At 41.2% G+C, this 20,412-nt stretch overlaps 1 protein-coding gene and 1 long non-coding RNA gene across 2 annotated transcripts in view; one reads left to right on the top strand and one right to left on the bottom strand.

Moving 5' to 3' along the window:
- The window catches only part of GPC6 (glypican 6), a 1,220,950-nt gene that overhangs the window by 193,972 nt on the left and 1,006,566 nt on the right, over positions 1–20,412 (top strand). The gene's annotated exons all lie outside the window — the stretch shown is intronic.
- Positions 2,212–20,412, bottom strand: part of LOC133385788 (uncharacterized) — a 39,621-nt gene continuing 21,420 nt past the window's right edge. Inside the window, exon 3 of the long non-coding RNA XR_009762956.1 lies at positions 2,212–2,252. This is a non-coding gene — a long non-coding RNA (uncharacterized LOC133385788). The remainder of the gene's footprint in view (positions 2,253–20,412) is intronic.

The raw sequence follows: 20,412 nt of genomic DNA, 5'->3' as shown, positions 1-20,412 counted from the left end.
ACCTGCCTTCTGATGAAACCTACATATCTGAATATGTATTAAGATTTTATTAAACAATAAATGTCTTCTCCTAAAAAAAGATGATGATGAAACAGAATCTTCCTCACTAGTAATTTAAACTGTGATTTCAATCATTAAAATTGAATCCTCTAGAGAAGCGATTTAAATCCATTTGATTTAAATCAAATCAACCTTCCCTGCTGGAAAACCCATTGTTGCCTATACCGCCCTTTGCAATCTAAAACCATTCAAATCTCGAGCCTGGACTGGCTCCCAGCGGAGCCAATGTGATGGCACTGCCAGTGGGCAAGGCAGCCTGATTGGCTCCCTCTCCCTCACCACAAGGGTGCAAACAAGGAGGGTAGAAAAACAAAATGAGGATGCTCTTCGGAGATCCCCCGCCTGCTAACATGACATGTAGGTTACCCCAACCCCCAGGAAAGGGTGGTGTCTCAAATGTATACACCTGGGATTCACTCCATTTGGAATAATGCTACAGTTCTCAAGTCAGATTGAAACTGCCATGGGGGAAAACACATTAAATGGCAGTACTTCACAAGAAACTACAGGATACCTTTGGATTGTGGCTAATGTCATGTATACATAGATTCAAAAACCAGCTGTGGGAACCCACTAGAGCCAGAGTAAATTGTAATGTGTACACACAGCCATAGTTAGTTTCTGTGTCTAGTAGTACAGAGGGAAGGTTGGAGGGGCTAATGGTGGATTGCTCCTTTTGGTGCTGCAAACCCCAAATTAGCTCTTTCCTCAGTGTTTTTATGCATGAGATCTGTCTGTTGATAACATGGCATAATGTGACAAGTAGACTGATATGTTGTTCGCATACCTTCTCTGGATTGCAAGGTCAGGTTAGCAGGTTGCCTCTAGGCAAATGGGCACACAGTCCTGAAATGTGACATTTCTATTCCAAGAAATGTTGGTTCACCTTTTCAGAATCTAATATTAAGATAGTCATCAGTAACCTTTCCTCTCTGTTAATCTTGCATAGAGCTTACATTTATTCCAAATTTTTCCTTCACCCATCTCATTCATTCCATTTTGAATTGATTATACTATAAATAGTAATATTGTAAGAGGAAGAGATTATACATGAATCCATGAGTATATTCATGAAATGTTCATGCTCATTTTTGCAAAATCATAGGTGTGTGACGCTTCCACCATCTAATGCAGCCTTTCCCAACCGGTGTGCCTCCAGATGTTGTTGGACCACAACTCCCATCAGCCTCAGCCATTGGCAATGCTGGCTGAGGCTCATGGGAGTTGTGGTCCAACAACATCTGGAGGCACACCTGTTGGGAAAGGCTGATCTAATGCCTGAGATAGCCTTGCAGTTGTTATCATTTGCTGTGTGCAGAAAAGTATTTCGATTGGGTCTTGGCCTCTTAAGTTGCGTTGTTTTTGTGCTTTCAAATATTATCTTGAAACTTTTCTGGTTTACTAATACTCACTTCAGAATACTGCAATATATTTTTCTTTTTCTTTGTTCTGTTCATATTCCAGCTTTCTGCCAGTGCATTCAGGTGGTTTTCAATTTTAAATGATGGCTAAAAGTTTTTAAAGGCGTGATACAAAATGGGGAAAAAAATAACCAGGAGGGGGGAAAAAAGAAAATAAGCAAATCCAGACAACAATCCTTACATAACGTATGAGGTTTAACTGAAATTTTACAGGTCAGACCTTATAGGCATGCTAGAATGGAAGAAGAGCCCTGCTAGAGTAGACCAAAGGACCGTCTCACAATGGCCAGCCAGATGCTTCTGGGAAGTCATAAGCAGGAGATCATTATCATTATTATAGTTTATTTCTATCCCGGCTTTTGGCCAAAAGGCCCTCAAGGCGGCTTACAAAAAATAAACACAAATACAGAAATACGTATCAATAAAAACAATACCATTTACAAAAACTCAATACAAGGTAATAACATTATTAAAAAGCAACAATTACAACTTCCAATGAAAATACAAGAACAAATCACACTTTCCTAACAAATTCCTAACAATTAGACAATGTCTACTAGTTCTCACATCAATATATTGACATCAGAACATGATACCACTGGTGTGTCCCTGCTGGTACTACATCTGCCAGGCCTAATACAAGCAAAGGAACAGGAGCAGTCCAACGTTTTGCCAGCATAGACAATGTCCACGGTAACTAGTACATCAACTCGATCATAGAGATGAAGCAGTCAGTGATCCGGCTCTCGTACGTCCTTGCAAAGGTGGAAACTGTTGGAATAAGCAAATATTGCATGGTCACTTTAAGGGATATTTGGGAAATATCCCATGTACCTGTTTACCATGATGTAACTTCCTAATGGGTGGGGTTTAGTTACCTGACTTCCTACTCCTTTGTCCTGGGGGATTTTTTGAATATCCTCCATTGCTGATGTTCCTACCTTTGAGAGAGGCCGCATGGCACAGATGCTCTCTCTAAGAGCATCAACACAAACACCAAGATGGACTGAGACTTCTATATTTTTCTTTCTTCTAAGCTAGAGCCTATCTTCTTCTGAACATGTGATGAGGTTGTGAGTAAACATTCTTTTCCTTTACCTAAAGGATTGTGTCTGTTGTTATTTATATAGAGAAAGGTGGGGCTGGTTTATATTCTCATTCTGCTGCTTGTATTTTTACAACTCTGCTAACAAATAGGACCAATCAAATTAGTTCATATTTCTATGTGTATTTTTATAATACCGAACAGAAACAGACAGGCTCGGAAAGAAAAGAGAGGAAAGAAGTATAAGTCTGCTTGGCATGGGTTGATCTGCCCATGGGAAAGATGGAACGACGGGCTCTGAGAGGAAAGGAGAGGAAAGGGGTAGATGCACAGCAGGACTCTCTTTGCTTGACTTCCCCAACAACCGGTATTGAAAGGCATACTGCCTCTGATACTGGAGGTATAACATAGCTATCGAGTCTAGTAGCCATTGACAGACGTATCCTCCATGAATTTGTCTAGTATTCTTTTAAAGCCAAACAAATTGGTGGCCATCACTACACCTTGTGGGAGCAAATTCCAGTTTAACAATGCACTGCATGAAGAATAGAGAGCAGGCAAACAGTGAGTCTCATTCTATAATAAATCTATGCTTTTTACTCAATCATTTTGCATTTAGTTTTGTGAATTGGGGAACCGGGAGAAAGACATACATATTGCAACAAGCTCTGTATTAGCCATTTCCCTGCATTCACTCATTAAAAGATGCAGCGGATGCTGTGGATGGCACAGGGCAGGTTGATCTGAGCCACATACACTTATTTATTTATTTATTTATTATTTAATTTGTATCCCGCCCTTCCTCCCAGCAGAAGCCCTGGGCGGCAAACAAAGTGCTAAAAACACTTTAAAACATCATAAAAACAGATCTTAAAATACATTAAAACAAAACAGCTTTAAAAACATTTTTTTAAAAAAACAAACACAACTTGCAGAATCTTTCAAGAAAAAGTGTGTGGATTTGGTTCCAAGAAACCCCTCCCCTTGCTTAGGTTCATAATATTTTGAATGCAGAGGAATGGAGAAAAATGCTATTTCTGTTATTTACAGCTTGGTCTTTAATGAGTTTTGTCAGTGAATTTCTAAAACGAAAAGTTTGGGCTGTATGTCTGGATGTGATTCCATGTTCTTCCCCAAACCTGGAAGATATTCAGCCTAATCTCAGAGGCTGATTATGATTAGTCTGGTGTGATGTACTCTGCACATGAACAGAAAAATTACTTCACATTTTCAGGTCTGAGCCACAGATTGCAAATATGTCCTGCTGTGCCCACCTGTGTTCTGGCTCAAATGAAATAATCATTTTGTGTTTATTGGTTGGAATATTTTCTTCCTTTAATTTCAAGAAAAATGTTTTGGATAATGAAAAATTAACTTCATTTTTGGGGGAGGAAATCTGGGTGCATCTGGAAGCAAGTGTTCCTCATATTTTACAAGTTTTTTTGTGTGTGTTTGGTTTTTGGGCAGTGGATGTGTAGGTGTAATCAATGCATGAATTCAAAAAAGTATGTCATGTGGTATGGCTTAACTTTTAAATAAGTAGTATGGAGTCAATCTTCTCTCGTACATGGAAGCTCTTCCTCTGTACAGAGAATAATTGGGTTTTGTTTTTGTTTTTGAGTGAGGAAACAGTGGCACTCTGCGCATGTGTAATGGCACACTTTCCTAAATATGTGCCATACAAGTCCTCTTGTGATAAAAAGGGAAGGATAAACATTTTAGCCCTACTGAGTTAAAATGTTACCAGCTGCCACTGTAGGCAGCAGGGAAACTGAAGCCATCGGAGTGAAAAGGCAGATGCACCTTAAAGCATTTGAGCAAGCATGTAACTATCAGAGCAAGAGAAATGAAATAATCTGCCAACAATTGTAGCATGAAAAGTTTCCAGAAATGTTTGGACAGGTATCTGTCTGAGATGGTTTAGAGATACGATATCCTGTCTTATGGCCAGAATTTTGATCCACTATATACCTTCCAATTATCTGATACTGTGATTCTCTGTCCAACTCTAGGCTGGTTCACATGCTCTGAAGAACAAAGAGAGCTCAAAGATTCTGTCAAATTAGCACAAGGAATTATATGTGAACAGAGCCATTATGTAGGAATGATTTTTAAAAATAACACTTCGTATAAAGAAATAGGCCAATGGAAGTTGTAAGCTGGGTAGAACACTATTGGCAATCACCTTTCAACAAGTTTTAGGATGTCCCCCCCCCTTCATAATGGTTTTGACACAATGTAACGAAATGAGAGATTCTAGGTCAGGAAATGTCTAGTTAAATGCTGAGGCTTGCTGAGTGATAGGCAGGTGGCTTTCTGGGAGGGGTTTTTTTGGTCAATGTTTGTGTACCTCAAGTTTCACCGTTGCCTCTTTAAGGATAAAAGGTTGCACTCTTTATATCTGTCTCCACTTCATTGTGTATGAGGGAGCACATACTGGAAGATCAATGGCTATCTATTTAGCCTTCAAAGCATTGATTCAAAGCTGCACACCTACATAAAGTTGACTAGCAGGTCTACTTATGAATACAATATATGAATTCTCTTTCTATTTTTTCCCCTCTGCTGGAGATGGTACGTTGTTTACCTCTTCTGTGTTTAAAGATAACTATCATTCAACCATGCCATGACTCTTATGGGCCCCCAGCCTGTTGCTGTATTGCTCATAATGCATTGTGGCAAGCTGGCAACCGCAGTGCCTTTGTTGGCATGATTAATATGAAAAGTGTGGCTGCAGGGTGACTATGGAGGGGGAAATATTTTTAGCTGAAGCCTTCCTGTATGTAGAAGTGTGCATTGGGAAAGCAGAAATAACATTTTGTGCTGGCTGACATTTTCTAACAAAGGAATTTCAAAGGGGGAGATTCCAGCATGAAGTGACTGAATTAGGACTAATAACAAAGCTGAATCCAAATTGTTTCTCTCTGAATAGAGACAATCGTTTCATGCCTTGCAGCAGGTGTTAGTTAGTTATTTTATTTTATTTAATTTATATACCGCCCTAAGCCAAAAAGGCTCTCTGGGCGGTGTACATAAAAGATAAAACAAGCAAAATATATAAATACAGTAAATATAACAGAATCAAAAGTCAAAACAACAAACAACAACAACCAAGCAACATCAAAATATAACAATAATAAGATACTGTTTAAAATACACGATAAAAACAATTATTAAGATACATTATGCTAGGATCGTTATTTGTTATCGCCAATTACCACTGTTGTCAATGGTCACCTTTTTGCATCTTATTGCCACTTAAACCAGAGGCAAAACTGGGTGGAGCAATGAATGTAAATACTACAACCTGTGTACAGTAGGTTAGTTTCTACATATACTCACACACCTTCTATATCCTCCATCCAGGCAAGCAGGAGGCATTTTCAGAGTTCAAGGACACATTCCTAGCAGGCAAAAATATCTGAGGTGTGAACCAGGGCCAGTGAGGGGTGTGGCCTGGGAATAGGGGGTGTGGCCTGGGGAGAAATCCAAGGGCCAAAACGAGGGGCCTGGAGGGCCACATTGGGCTCCCGGGCCTGAGGTTCCTATGCCTGATCTAGAGGACCATATTTTGTGGAAGGCTGTTCTAATCTGTGGCCTCTTACTAAGGGGGTGGAGTTGGGGAATGTAAAAAGTGCTACCGTGGCTTGGCCTCTGAACATCCTGGCTGCTGGAAATCATTGGTAATTTTTTTTGTATCAAAAGCAGATCAAACATAATCCACATTTCATTGGTTTAATTTGTTTAAAGTTCCAAGGAGAATGGAGGTATCAGTCAAGACTTTTTTCTTGAGAAATGATCTTCAGTTCAGTCAACATTCAATGAGAAACTTTTAAAAAACTTAATGCCCACTTATACTTTGAATTGCTCTCTCATTTTCCACCAGCGTGAAAGGCAAACAGTAATACAGGAAGAAAGGTGGCTGGTTCTTTGTGATTGTGGAAAGTGCCTATTGTGCAGTTCATAAATTGAGTATTATTGGCGGAGGAGATGGTTATACATTACTGAGTTCAGCAGTCTGAAGACCTGGCTACAGAGCTGTCATTAAAATGAATGCTAAATGAGGTTCATTTGGATTAGCTCATATGCACAAGCCAATGATTGATTTTCACAGTCTGGCTAACAGAACATTTTTCTAGACTTTGGTGCAATTACATTATTATTATGATCTTTTCAATTTTCTCTAGTATTATGTTTTAATAGAATCTTTGAGGCTACTTGCTACTGATAAGGCTTGATTTAATTGGAACTGAAAAATCTCAGTGCTGCAAAGTTCACCTTTTTATTTTTCAGAAGCAAATTGCCTTCACTCTCCATCTCTCTTTCTTCCTCCTTTTTCCTGACTCTTACACACAAAGCAGAAATTTGCAAGTATCAGATTTAACCTTAATGACATAAATCTTTTGTAAAAAATGTATAACTGGATTTTTTTTAAAAAAAATATTTCTTGGATTTAAAGACTGTAAACTCTAAACCTCCAATATGTAAAGTTATGTATGATGATAAGTGTTTTTTTAATCAAACACAAAGAAAAGCATTGAGATTTTATGAACATAATCAATGTAGGTTCTTTATAGTAGTTCAGTACTGGTTGGGCTATGGGGAATGGCTGTAGCTCAGTGGTAGAGCATCTGCCTTGCATGCAGAAGGTCCCAGGTTCAATCCCAGACATCTTCAGGTACGACTAGGAGAGAATCCTGTCTGAAGTACTAAAGAGCCACTGCCATTCAGTGTAGACAGTATTGAGCTAGATGGGCCAATGGTTTGACTCGGTACAAGGCAACTTCCTATGCTCCCCATGTTCCTATGTTACAAGGTTGGGACCCCATAATGTCATGCCCAAGGGTCCATGTGGTCAGTGCACCTGAGTGACCAATCCATATCCAGTTGGAACCCAGGAGGCTTTTTTTCCAGTTCAGGACTTCTGAATTTACCGCAGTCATATTGGGCAGCCAACCTGAATCTATATTGGAGAGTGTTTTCTCTAAATGAGGGTCTCTGAGATCACTGGTTTGAACTGATTGGGTAGGAGTGCCTTGAGCTGAAGAACATCCCACAGAGGATGTTTCTGAGTCAGTGGTAGAAGGTTCGATTCCCTGTATTTATGTCAGGCTTGGCCAATGCTGAGGCTTCATATTGCCTGCAAATCACAGGGACCACTGTGGCAAGTCCTACTTCCATCCCTGGGACCTGAATTCATTCAGATAATTAATTTTGGGTTTTTTTATTTTATCATTATAATCATTTATAATCCACTTTCTATTGAAAGGTCCCAGAGTGGAAAAACTATAAACATTTAAACCAAAAATTAAGAACATAGAACCTAAACAAAATACAACTTCAGTAAAATTCACAATAAAACCACAGCGACGAAACAAGACACTGTATTGGGATCTTTACTGGAGATCATTTTGAGCTATAGACAATTGCATTGGCTCTGAATACCTTGCTTGCTTTTGGGAATTTTAGAACAGATCGATAAAAAACAATGTCAGTGTGCTTGCTTTGAAGAGCTATGAGACGGCAATTGTAATATTTCTAGTAGAATAAAATGGCTTAAAAGTAAAAAAATAACAGCTATTGCAGTTTGAAGCACTGTTATATAGGATAAAAAGGGTTAACAGTACATCAAACAGGCCACTGACCCCATGTTGCGTGGATCCAGTGTCTGGAAAAGACTATTGCCTGGAATCCTAGAGAGCCATTGCTAGTCCATGTCATCAGTACTCAGCTAGATAGTACCAAATGGCCTGAGATGGTATAAGGTAGATGCCTTTGTTCCTAAAAGAGGAAAGAGACTCAAGGCCCACAGTGACTCTGAAATTAATTTATGTATTTTATTTATTTTTATTTATTTATTTATTAATTATTTGATTTATATCCCACCGTTCCTCCCAGCAGGAGCCCAGGGCAGCAAACAGAAACATTAAAAACACTTTAAGACATCATAAAAACAGACCTTAAAATACATTAAAACAAAATAACATTAACATTTTTTAAAAAGAAGCTTAAAAACATATTTTAAAAAGGGTTAAAAAGGGTTAAAACATATTACTAAAAACACATATTAACAGGCAATTCTAACAGAGACGCAGACTGGGATAGGTCTCAAATTAAAAGGCTTGTTGAAAGAGGGAAGTCTTCAAAAGGCACCGAAAATATAGCAGAGATGGTGTCTGCCTAATATTCAAGGGGAGGGAATTCCACGGGGTAGGTGCCACCACACTAAAGATCCATTTCCTATATTGTGCAGAACAAACCTCCTGATAAGATAAGAGGCCCTCACCTGCAGAATGCAGTGATTGACTGGGTACATAAAGAGTAAGACGGTCTTTCAGGTATCCTGGTCCCGAGCTATATAGGGCTTTGTACACCAAAACTAGAACTTTGAACTTGGCCCGGTAGCAAATTGACAGCCAGTGCAGTTCTTTCAGCAGCGGGGTGACATGTTGGCAATATCCTGCTCCAGTGAGCAGTTTCGCCGCCATGTTTTGCACCAGCTGCAGCTTCCAGACCAACCTCAAGGGCAGCCCCACATAGAGTGCATTACAGTAATCCAGCCTGGAGGTTACCAGTGCATGGACAACAGTGATCAGGGTATCCCGGTCCAGAAACAGCCGTAGCTGTCTTACCAGCCAAAGCTGGAAAAAGGCACTGCTAGCCACAGAGGTCACCTGGGCCTCTAGCAACAAAGATGGATCCAGGCGCACCCCCAGACAACAGGCCTGCTCTTTCGGAGGGTGTACAACCCCATCCAAAGCAGGCAACTGACCAATTATCCGAACTCAAGAACCACCAACCTACAGTGCCTCCGTCTTGCTAGGATTCAGACTCAGTTTATTGGCCCTCATCCAGTCCACCACCAAGTCCAGGCTCTGGTCCAGAGCTTGCATGGCCTCTCCTGTTTCAGTTGTTTGTTATGGAGAAATAGAGCTGTGTATCATCAGCATACTGCTGACACCTCACCCCAAATCTCCTGAAGACTGCTTCCAAGGGCTTCATATAGATGTTAAACAGCATGGGGGACAAGATGATACCCTGCGGCACTCCACAGCACAACTGCCAGGGGGCCGAAAGACAGTCACCCAATGCTATTCTCTGAGAGCGACCCTGGAGATAGGATTGGAGCCACTGTAAAACTGCCTCCAATATCCAGCTCACCAAGTCAGCCCAGAAGGATACCATGGTCAATGGTATCAAAAGCCGCTGAGAGATCTAGTAAGAATAACGGGGTCGCACTCCCCCTGTCATTCTCCCAATAAAGGTCATCCATCAGGGTGACAAAGGCCAATTCAGTCCCATAATCAGGTCTGAACCCAGACTGGGATGGGTCAAGATAATCTGTTTCATCCAAGAGTACTTGCAATTGCTGCGCCACAACCCTCTTAATCACCTTCCCTAAAAAGAGGGTATTTGCAACCGGTCGGTAGTTGTCACAAAGCAGTGGGTCCAAGGTGGGCTTTTTCAGAAGTGGTCGGATCACCGTCTCTTTCAAGGCGTCTGGAACCACTCCCTGCCGCAATGATGCTTTGACCACACCCTGGATCCACTCGGTCAGACCCCCTCAACAAGGTTTAATAAGCCAAGAAGGGCAAGGGTTGAGAGGACACTTACAGCATTTATATACCAGTTTATTGTAAAAAACCTCAAAGCAGTTTACAGAAGGAATTAAAACAATAAAATTATTGGCAAAAACAGGAATTTTAAAACATGCAACATAATAAAGCCAACAATGAGTTAAAAATAGATAAAAAGCATAATAGCTTCCACATGCCTGGGTAGGCTGGCCTAAACAAAAAATGTGAGCAGGTGAGTATAATCTGAGCAGGTGGGTATAATGAAGGCAACTGCGTAATGTCAATAGGCAGGGAGTTCCAAAGTGTAGGTGCTGCCACACTAAATGAGAGCAGAACAAGTACTGTGTGGCGCCCGTAACATGGAAAGCACACTTTGATCTTGGCCTGGTAACAAATTGATAACGTACAGATTTCAGAGCAGAAGTATTATGTGCTGACAATGCCACAGCATTCTGCATTAACTGCAGCCCGGGTCAGGTTGTGCTGCATGGGGATTTCTGGGACCTTGGCTGACTGGCTGCCAGTTTGTTTGTTTTTAGTTTTGGTTTTTGCTTAGGAATCCTGACTGGTTGTGGGATGCTGAGTTTTCTGCCTTACTCATGGCAATCTTGTTATAGTTGGTATGGTATTACACTTAGTAAATCATCATTGTCTTTTCTTTTTCTATTTGCATTTCATTTATCTCTGACCTCACTCCCTTATAGCCATAAAAGCAACAACAGTGGTTCCATGTACTTAGCTCAACCTCTTAAACCCACTTATGATGCACCTTGTTGTTTGCATGATGGTTTGTTTTTTGCTCAATAGTAGTAAAAGAGAATTCACATACTGGGAAGTGTGGCTTCGATTTCTGTTGTTCCCAGGCTACTGCCTGTGAAGCAAGAACAAACAATGTGTGTTTTCTCTGTGTCAATTATTACTCACTGGAATTAAGTTGGCTGCCAAAGTAAGTTTATAGCAGCCCACACAGTAGGCAGGAAAGGGTAGAGAATCTTCTCAGTTCTTACGCATTTCTCAAACCTCTCTCAGCAGTGAAGTGTCAAGTCTGTTTGGAGCAGCCACATTAAAAGGCATGCTGGGTATTCCAGGCAGGTAGTTGCCAACCCTGCTTGGATATTACTATATTTGCAGAGGAACCCTAGTTAAGCCTCACCAAGAGCACAATTCTAACCATATCTACTCAGAAGTAAATCCTTTTGAGTTCAATGGGGCTTAGTCTCTTACTAAGTGTGTTTAGAATTGCAGCCTTCAGGGACATCCTTCTTTACCCCTGAGTGCTCCCATCTAACATCTCCACAACACTACACTCCTTTCTTCCTACAGTGACTTTCTGGTGACTGGTCTGGCCTGAGGGCACTTAAATCCTTCTTGCCAGAAGCAAGTAAACTAGATTAAATGTTCTCTACCCAGGTTCCTTAAGCAGGTGAGAAGGAATGATCCTGTTACTTCAGTTGGACCTGGGTGCACTCTCATTTAGCTAAGATTTCTATCTTAATTTCCAATCAGAGAATTTTTTTTGTTTGAGTCATATGCTCCAAGCAACTATGGTTGATGCTTAATGTATCATGCTTAATGACATCACTTGGGCCCATCCATGACATCATTAGAGCCAGAGCCCGAAATCTCAGGGTTTGGGATGATTCTGACCTGGCAGCCTTACTCAACTTGGACAGCTGTCCCTGAAGGATACCATGGTTGATGGTTTCAAAAGCTGGTAAGACGTCCAGGAGAACCAAGGGAGTCATATCCTATCTATCCGAGCACAGGTCATCTCAAAGTTTCATTTAAGAGTATCTAGGTTTGCTTGACAATGACCTTATCCAGAACCTTGCTCAGGAAGGGAACATTTCCCACTAACCTTGCCGTCTCAGTGCCACTGCCATTCTGCATCCTTCTACCACCTCATCCCCTACTGTCTCTATGGCTTCATCACACTAGTCCCCTGCCCAAGAAGATGGGATGTGTAGAATTGTGTGTGCAGGAGCTTTAACAGCTCACTACTTAAGACCCTTAAACTGCATTGCTTTTGTTTTGGCCAGAAATCTTTGTTACTCAGAACTGGATGTGTTCCCTGTTGGAAAGTCTCACAAGACTGAAAATCCTGCTCTAGAGAGATTTTAATTTTTTTTTAAAGGTCAGCTGTTGAAAAAAGTAATTAAAATGGGGGAAATAAAGTTAACCTTCTCTTGGAAGAAAACCTGTAGCAGTGTACATATTGTAAAGAAGGTTCTTTCCCACAACTTTTTAACATGGCTGAACTTCAGAAAGAATAAATCAGTTGGATATGGAACCCATGGATATAATTTTTGGATTGCATGGATACAGCTGTTTCAAAAGGGGTGGTCTTGAAAGAAAAATTATATTCCTGCCAATTACTTTGTCTCATTGTCATGACCTTTGATTTTCTCATAAAAGTCATGGCCAAAGGATTAAAGATATTGGACTGAGAAAACTGCTGTGATGTTCTGTTCAGAGTTAGCTTTGCAGTCCTCCCTGGAATTGCCATCTGTTACAGAGACCTCTCTTCACTATAGATTTTTGTGCCATAGTTTCAGACAATCTGGATTTATTGCTTCCCTTTTCTTCTGTGGGATATTTTACAGGGTTGATAAGGAGGTGTATGCCCTGCTCTGAAGCATAATGCGATGATGAGGTCTGTTGTAATGTCTTTGCTTTATAAGATTCCCAGACATGAAAGAGCCAGCTAGTGTGGTTCGTTATCCACCAGGCCACTTAAAAACATGTCTAACCTCAAGCATACAGTCAGGCCAGTCATATGACTTCAGCTATAATAGCCATTAATTTGAGAACACGTAAATGGATATACTACTTCAGGCGTAAATGCACATACTCAACCTCTGCAATCTATGGCCAGAGGAGTTCATTAAGTCAAATGCTGTGGCAGATTCTTTTTTTTAAAAAAAATAATGTCTTTCTTAATTCCTTGGCCAGTAATAATAAAGTTAGACATTATAGATGTATAGTATATAGAGAAATGATAACATCTTATTTTAGAACCAAGAGTTGCTAAAGACTGTGTGTGTGTTTTTAACTTATCTATCATGTTACCTTTTCCTCCTTGTCTAGTATCTGTTGGTGATTTCAGCAACATTCACACCACACATTTATTATTCCACTTTAAACAAGCATGGCTCCCCCCAAAGAATCCTGGGAAGTGTAGTTTGTGAATGGTGCTGAGAGCTGTTAGGAAACCCCTGTTCCCCTCACAGAACTACAATTGTCAGAGTGCTTTACAGTCAGTCCTCTTCCCAGAGAACTCTGAGAACTGGAACTCTATAAGAAGAGCAGCCTTCACAAAACTACACTTCCCAGGTTTCTTTGGGGGAAGCCTTGAATGTTTAAAATGGAATAATAGTGGAATATATGTGTGGGGTGAATGCAGAGCTTGGAAAAGTTACTTTTTTGAACTACAACTCCCATCAGCTGCAGCCAGCATGGCCACTGGATTAGGCTGATGGGAGTTGTAGTTCAAAAAAGTAACTTCCAAGCTCTGGGTGAATGTGGTCTAGATATTGCATATGATTAATGGCCAAACTACCTGCTACATTGCTTGTGTTCTGGGCCCGCCCTACTCTTAGGCAAGTACCTTAAGTAGCTGGTTTGGGGCTTGTCAAAGGACAGTCAATTGTTTAATTTATTAGTGTTGTTTTTTTACTACCAGAGAAGAGGTGCTTGTGGGATTTTATGCCTTTGGTGTCATGCCTCACGTATTACACACCTAGAGCATGCATATTGTTTACTGCTCCACCTCAGGCAGCCAAATATCTTGGGCTTGTCCTGCTACTGCTTTTTAAGAAGTATGCTTACATTTAGTACTTCTATTATGTAGAAAAAGCATATACATGTCCTTTATCTGGAACATGTTGTTGATCCAAACTGGGGCCCTGCATTAGTTGTCTGGTAAAACACTCCCTCTTCCCTGCTGATATTGCTGTATTTACTGCAAACAACACCTCCATGGACAAATAGCAGCTGGGAGAGGGGCATTTTTGCTAGGAAATTGACACAGGATGCTGATCCAAATCAGAAGCACATGTCAGTCCAGGTCCCCCACAGCTATCTTTTTTCTTCAAAACAAAGGTGGCCAATTTAAACAAAATCATGCATAATGTAAGTTATTAGGCATGGGAAGACTCGAGCCTTTTTTTTTTTTTAAACTAGGACCTTATGGTCCACAACCAGAGCCAGGTGCAAAATAATGGCTTAGCCCAGCAGATATACTCTACAAACTAAGGAGTGTGGCACCTGGGAGCACCTGCCCTGCCCAGGAATGTGGGATCAGTACTAGAAACAAGCTGACAAGTCCTTTCACACACAAAAATCCACATTTCTTTCCCCTTTAGTATTACTTTTTTGGAATTTAATTTGAAGGGGAAGTTTTGTACTTGGTGCTCTTTGGGTTGTAGTTAACATAGTGCCAAAGTGAATGTTCCATCAGCTCAAGGATTTACCGTTGCACAACAGAAAGCTCTCCCCTTCTCCTCCCTCCCCCCCCCCCACATCCCCTAAATCTGTTCTGGAGTTTTCCCCAACCCTCTGGAGAGGTTTTGCGGATGGCGTAGGGCACATATGGGAGAAAATCTCATTGCGCTAATGCTAATGAAGATGCTAAAAGACCTCTCCAAACTGAGTGAATGGGCAGAAAAATGGCAAATGCAATTCAATATAAATAAGTGTAAAATTATGCATATTGGAGCAAAAAATCTTAATTTCACATATATGCTCATGGAGTCTGAACTGGCGGTGACCGACCAAGAGAGAGACCTCGGGGTTGTAGTGGACAGCACAATGAAAATGTCGACCCAGTGTGCAGCAGCTGTGAAAAAGGCAAATTCCATGCTAGCGATAACTAGGAAAGGTATTGAAAATAAAACAGCCAATATTATAATGCCATTGTATAAATCTATGGTCCGGCCGCATTTGGAATACTGTGTACAGTTCTGGTCGCCTCATCTCAAAAAGGATATTATAGAGTTGGAGAAGGTTCAGAAGAGGACACGATCAGCCACACAGGGCCTTCTCTCAATCCCGCCGACAAAAACAGCTAAATTGGCGGGAACTAGAGAGAAGGCATTCTCAGTGGCAGCCCCCACTCTTTGGAACTCCCTCCCACAAGATCTACGGCACGCCTCTTCCCTAAATACATTTCGTAAAGCCTTAAAGACCTGGCTCTTTCAACAGGCCTTTGGGACTTCTGGGGAGGGTTAACTGTTAGAATCAAATGCCTTCTACCCTGCATTATTATTACTGCTGCTGAATTGTTTTATTTTTATTATTGTATTTTATTGTATTGTATTTTAATTCTTCATGTACATCGCCTAGAGTGGTCATTGGCCAGATAGGCGACATATAAATTAGATTTATTTATATTATAATTTATATATAACCAGAATGATCAAGGGGATGGAGCGACTCCCTTACGAGGAAAGGTTGCAGCATTTGGGGCTTTTTAGTTTAGAGAAAAGACGGGTCAGAGGAGACATGATAGAAGTGTATAAAATTATGCATGGCATTGAGAAAGTGGATAGACAAAAGTTCTTCTCCCTCTCTCATAATACTAGAACTCGTGGACATTCAAAGAAGCTGAATGTTGGAAGATTCAGGACAGACAAAAGGAAGTACTTCTTTACTCAGCGCATAGTTAAACTATGGAATTTGCTCCCACAAGATGCAGTAATGGCCACCAGCTTGGATGGCTTTAAAAGAAGATTAGACCAATTCATGGCGGACAGGGCTATCAATGGCTACTAGCCATGATGGCTGTGCTGTGCCACCCTAGTCAGAGGCAGCATGCTTCTGAAAACCAGTTGCCAGAAGCCTCAGGAGGGGAGAGTGTTCTTGCACTCGGGTCCTGCTTGTGGGCTTCCCCCAGGCACCTGGTTGGCCACTGTGAGAACAGGATGCTGGACTAGATGGGCCACTGGCCTGATCCAGCAGGCTCTTCTTATGTTCTTATGTAATCCTTGTGGTAGCACAAGTATTTCATTAAATACCACCCTTGGAAGTTAGTAACCCTTGCCACTCTACTGCAAATCACCCAGAGATCTACCAGAGAGCTGGATCAACTTTCTGCCCCATCTCTGCCATAAGATGTAGTTCGGTCTTAAGAAATGCACTCTTAACAAGGATTATACAGTTGTAAGCATTATCCAGTGGTACGCTTTTCAGAACCCTGTGATGTAGATCAGACTGAGAGATGATGATTTAAGGATTTTTCTATGCTCTTTCCCCTCCCTTTGATTTACATTTAGTAATGAACAAAGCAAACAAAGACCACTACTTTCAAAAATCAGCCCAAATATTTTGTGTTCAGGCTATGTTCTCTACTGATACATCATATGTTACCCATTCTTCAGTGGCATCCAAGAAGTTCTGAAAATACCAGGATATATAACTTGATTAATCAAAAGAAACCTCTACGCTGAAATACTCCTAATGGTTGGAAAGGAGATATGGTGCTAGCAACAATTTGGGAAGAAAGAGGGGTGTCTCACTTGGTCTAGGTCCTTAATTATTGTTTCTGGTCTACTTGATAAGATTTATATATAATCCTTCAGTTACCACGAACAAAAAACCTGAATTTCACATATATGCTGATGAGGTCTGAATTGGTGGTGACTGACTAGGAAAAAGACCTTGGGGTCATAGTGGATAGCTTGATAAGAACATAAGAACATAAGAAGAGCCTGCTGGATCAGGCCAGTGGCCCATCTAGTCCAGCATCCTGTTCTCACAGTGGCCAACCAGGTGCCTGGGGGAAGCCTGCAAGCAGGACCCGAGTGCAAGAACACTCTCCCCTCCTGAGGCTTCCGGCAACTGGTTTTCAGAAGCATGCTGCCTCTGACTAGGGTGGCACAGCACAGCCATCACAGCTAGTAGCCATTGATAGCCCTGTCCTCCATGAATTTGTCTAATCTTCTTTTAAAGCTGTCCAAGCTGGTGGCCATTACTGCATCTTGTGGGAGCAAATTCCATAGTTTAACTATGCGCTGAGTAAAGAAGTACTTCCTTTTGTCTGTCCTGAATCTTCCAACATTCATCTTCTTTGAATGTCCACAAGTTCTAGTATTATGAGAGAGGGAGAAGAACTTTTGTCTATCCACTTTCTCAATGCCATGCATAATTTTATACACTTCTATCACGTCTCCTCTGACCCGCCTTTTCTCTAAACTAAAAAGCCCCAAATGCTGCAACCTTTCCTCGTAAGGGAGTCGCTCCATCCCCTTGATTATTCTGGTTGCCCTCTTCTGAACCTTTTCCAACTCTATAATATCCTTTTTGAGATGAGGCGACCAGAACTGTACACAGTATTCCAAATGCGGCCGCACCATAGATTTATACAACGGCATTATGATATCGGCTGTTTTATTTTCAATACCTTTCCTAATTATCGCTAGCATGGAATTTGCCTTTTTCACAGCTGCTGCACACTGGGTCGACATTTTCATTGTGCTGTCCACTACAACCCCGAGGTCTCTCTCCTGGTCGGTCACCGCCAGTTCAGACCCCATGAGCGTATATGTGAAATTAAGATTTTTTGCTCCAATATGCATAATTTTACACTTGTTTATATTGAATTGCATTTGCCATTTTTCCGCCCATTCACTCAGTTTGGAGAGATCTTTTTGGAGCTCTTCACAATCCCTTTTTGTTTTAACAACCCTGAACAATTTAGTGTCATCAGCAAACTTGGCCACTTCACTGCTCACTCCTAATTCTAGGTCATTAATGAACAAGTTGAAAAGTACAGGTCCCAATACCGATCCTTGAGGGACTCCACTTTCTACAGCCCTCCATTGGGAGAACTGTCCGTTGATTCCTACTCTCTGCTTTCTGCTTCTTAACCAATTTCTTATCCACAAGAGGACCTCTCCTCTTATTCCATGACTGCTAAGCTTCCTCAGAAGTCTTTGGTGAGGTACCTTGTCAAACGCTTTTTGAAAGTCTAAGTACACTATGTCCACTGGATCACCTCTATCTATATGCTTGTTGACACTCTCAAAGAATTCTAATAGGTTACTGAGACAGGACTTTCCCTTGCAGAAGCCATGCTGGCTCTGCTTCAGCAAGGCTTGTTCTTCTATGTGCTTAGTTAATCTAGCTTTAATAATACTTTCTACCAGTTTTCCAGGGACAGAAGTTAAGCTAACTGGCCTGTAATTTCCGGGATCCCCTCTGGATTCCTTTTTGAAGATTGGCGTTACATTTGCCACTTTCCAGTCCTCAGGCACGGAGCAGGACCCGAGGGACAAGTTACATATTTTAGTTAGCAGATCAGCAATTTCACATTTGAGTTCTTTGAGAACTCTCAGGTGGATGCCATCCGGGCCCGGTGATTTGTCAGTTTTTATATTGTCCATTAAGCTTAGAACTTCCTCTCTCGTTACCAGTATTTGTCTTAGTTCCTCAGAATCCCTTCCTGCAAATGTTAGTTCAGGTTCAGGGATCTGCCCTATATCTTCCACTGTGAAGACAGATGCAAAGAATTCATTTAGCTTCTCTGCAATCTCCTTATCGTTCTTTAGTACACCTTTGACTCCCTTATCATCCAAGGGTCCAATCGCCTCCCTAGATGGTCTCCTGCTTTGAATGTATTTATAGAATAAAGATGTCAACCCAGTGTGCAGCAGTTGTGAAAAACTTAAATTCTATGCTAGGGATCATTTGGAAAGGTATTGAAAATAGAACTCCTGATATCATAATGTCGTATAAATCTATGGTTCAGCTTCTGATCACCTCACCTCAAAAAAGGTATTGTAGAGTTGGGAAAGGTTCACAAGAGGACAACCAAAATGATCAGGGGGAAGCAACTCCCCTATGAGGAAAGGTTGCAGCATTTGGGGCTTTTTAGTTTAGAGAAAAGGCGAATAAGAGGTGACATGATAGAAGTGTATAAAAATTATGCATGGCATGGGAAAAGTAGATAAAGAGAAGCTTTTCTCTCATAACACTAGAACTCGTGAACTTGTGGTCTGAAGGCATGTGAGGCTAGCACCCTGCTAAAGCTAAGCAGGGTCAGGTCTGGGCGGTGCCTGGATGGGAGACCGCCTAGGAACCATATGTAAGCCACCTTGGGTTTCTGTGATGAAAAGAAAGGCGGGGGTAAATAAATAAACTGAATGTTGGAAGATTCAGACAGACTAAAAAAAGTACTTCTTTGCACAGTGCATAGTTAAATTATAAAATTTGCTCACACAAGAGGCAGTGATGGCCACTAACGTGGATGGTTGTAAAAGAAGATTAGACAAATTCATGGAGGATAAGGCTATCAATGGTTACTGGTCATGATGGCTATGCTCTGCCACCATAGTCAGATCCAGTATCTTCTGAAAACCAGGTGCCGGAAGCTGCAGGAGAGGAGCGTGCTCTTGCACTCTGGTTCTGCTTGCCGGCTTCCCATGGGCATCTGGCTGGCCACTATGAGAACAGGATGCTGAACTAGATGGGCTCCTGGCCTGATCCAGCAGGCTCTTCTTATGTTCTTAGGTGTCTGGACAACATGCAAAAAAAATTGTATAACAGATCATACAACAACATACAACACTTTTTATTCAGAATAATAGAATCGAATACGTTCAGAATGTTTTGTTACAGAGGAGCAACTGGTTGGGTGATAACTTACACATCAGCCCCCCCAAAAGAGGAATTTTGTGATAAAAAAAGAAGACAAAAGGGGGCACAGATTTGCATTAAAAGTGCACATGCTAATTTATACGCATAGATGCAAATTTAGAAATAATTTCATTATAATACAACTTATCAGAGTGAGGAAGACTGTGACCAAATGATTTGTGCTCCTGCTTACTCTGCTGTCAAAATGCTGTGTTGATGGGACCCTTCAAGGGCCCCCTTCACCTTTTTTATGGTTCTTTCTCTTTAACCTGGAGTTGAACTCAACAGCCTTTCAAATAGAGAACTCCTTCAAACAGAGGACTGTTCTCTGACAGGCACTGAAATAGAGGGCTGCCCTCTCTAAACCAGTTCACATGACCATCCCACTTTTCCAGATTTTTCAATGTTGTGGTTACCAAAACAAAACATACCGGTATCAAGATAAGCACTTTGTGCCAGTATCCATCCATTCTCCGAGGGAATTCTCACAGCCAGGAGCCTTTTGGTTTTTTTGGGTCCTTTGGCTGTCTTTGTTCTGGGCTAGATCTCTCTTCAGATTTGACACCATTTCTTAGGGTTTTATTTTAATGGATACCAATGTCACTTCAGCTCCTACTGTGAACAGCTGCAAAAGAGTGGTGAGAGAAGCTGCTGTACTGATTAATAGGGAGGAAGA

Source organism: Rhineura floridana, chromosome 5 (assembly GCF_030035675.1).
Source record: "Rhineura floridana isolate rRhiFlo1 chromosome 5, rRhiFlo1.hap2, whole genome shotgun sequence".
Classification (NCBI taxonomy): Eukaryota; Metazoa; Chordata; class Lepidosauria; order Squamata; family Rhineuridae; genus Rhineura; species Rhineura floridana.
The sequence above is the reverse complement of the archived record's forward strand: the minus strand, read 5'-3'. Positions and strand labels throughout refer to the sequence as shown.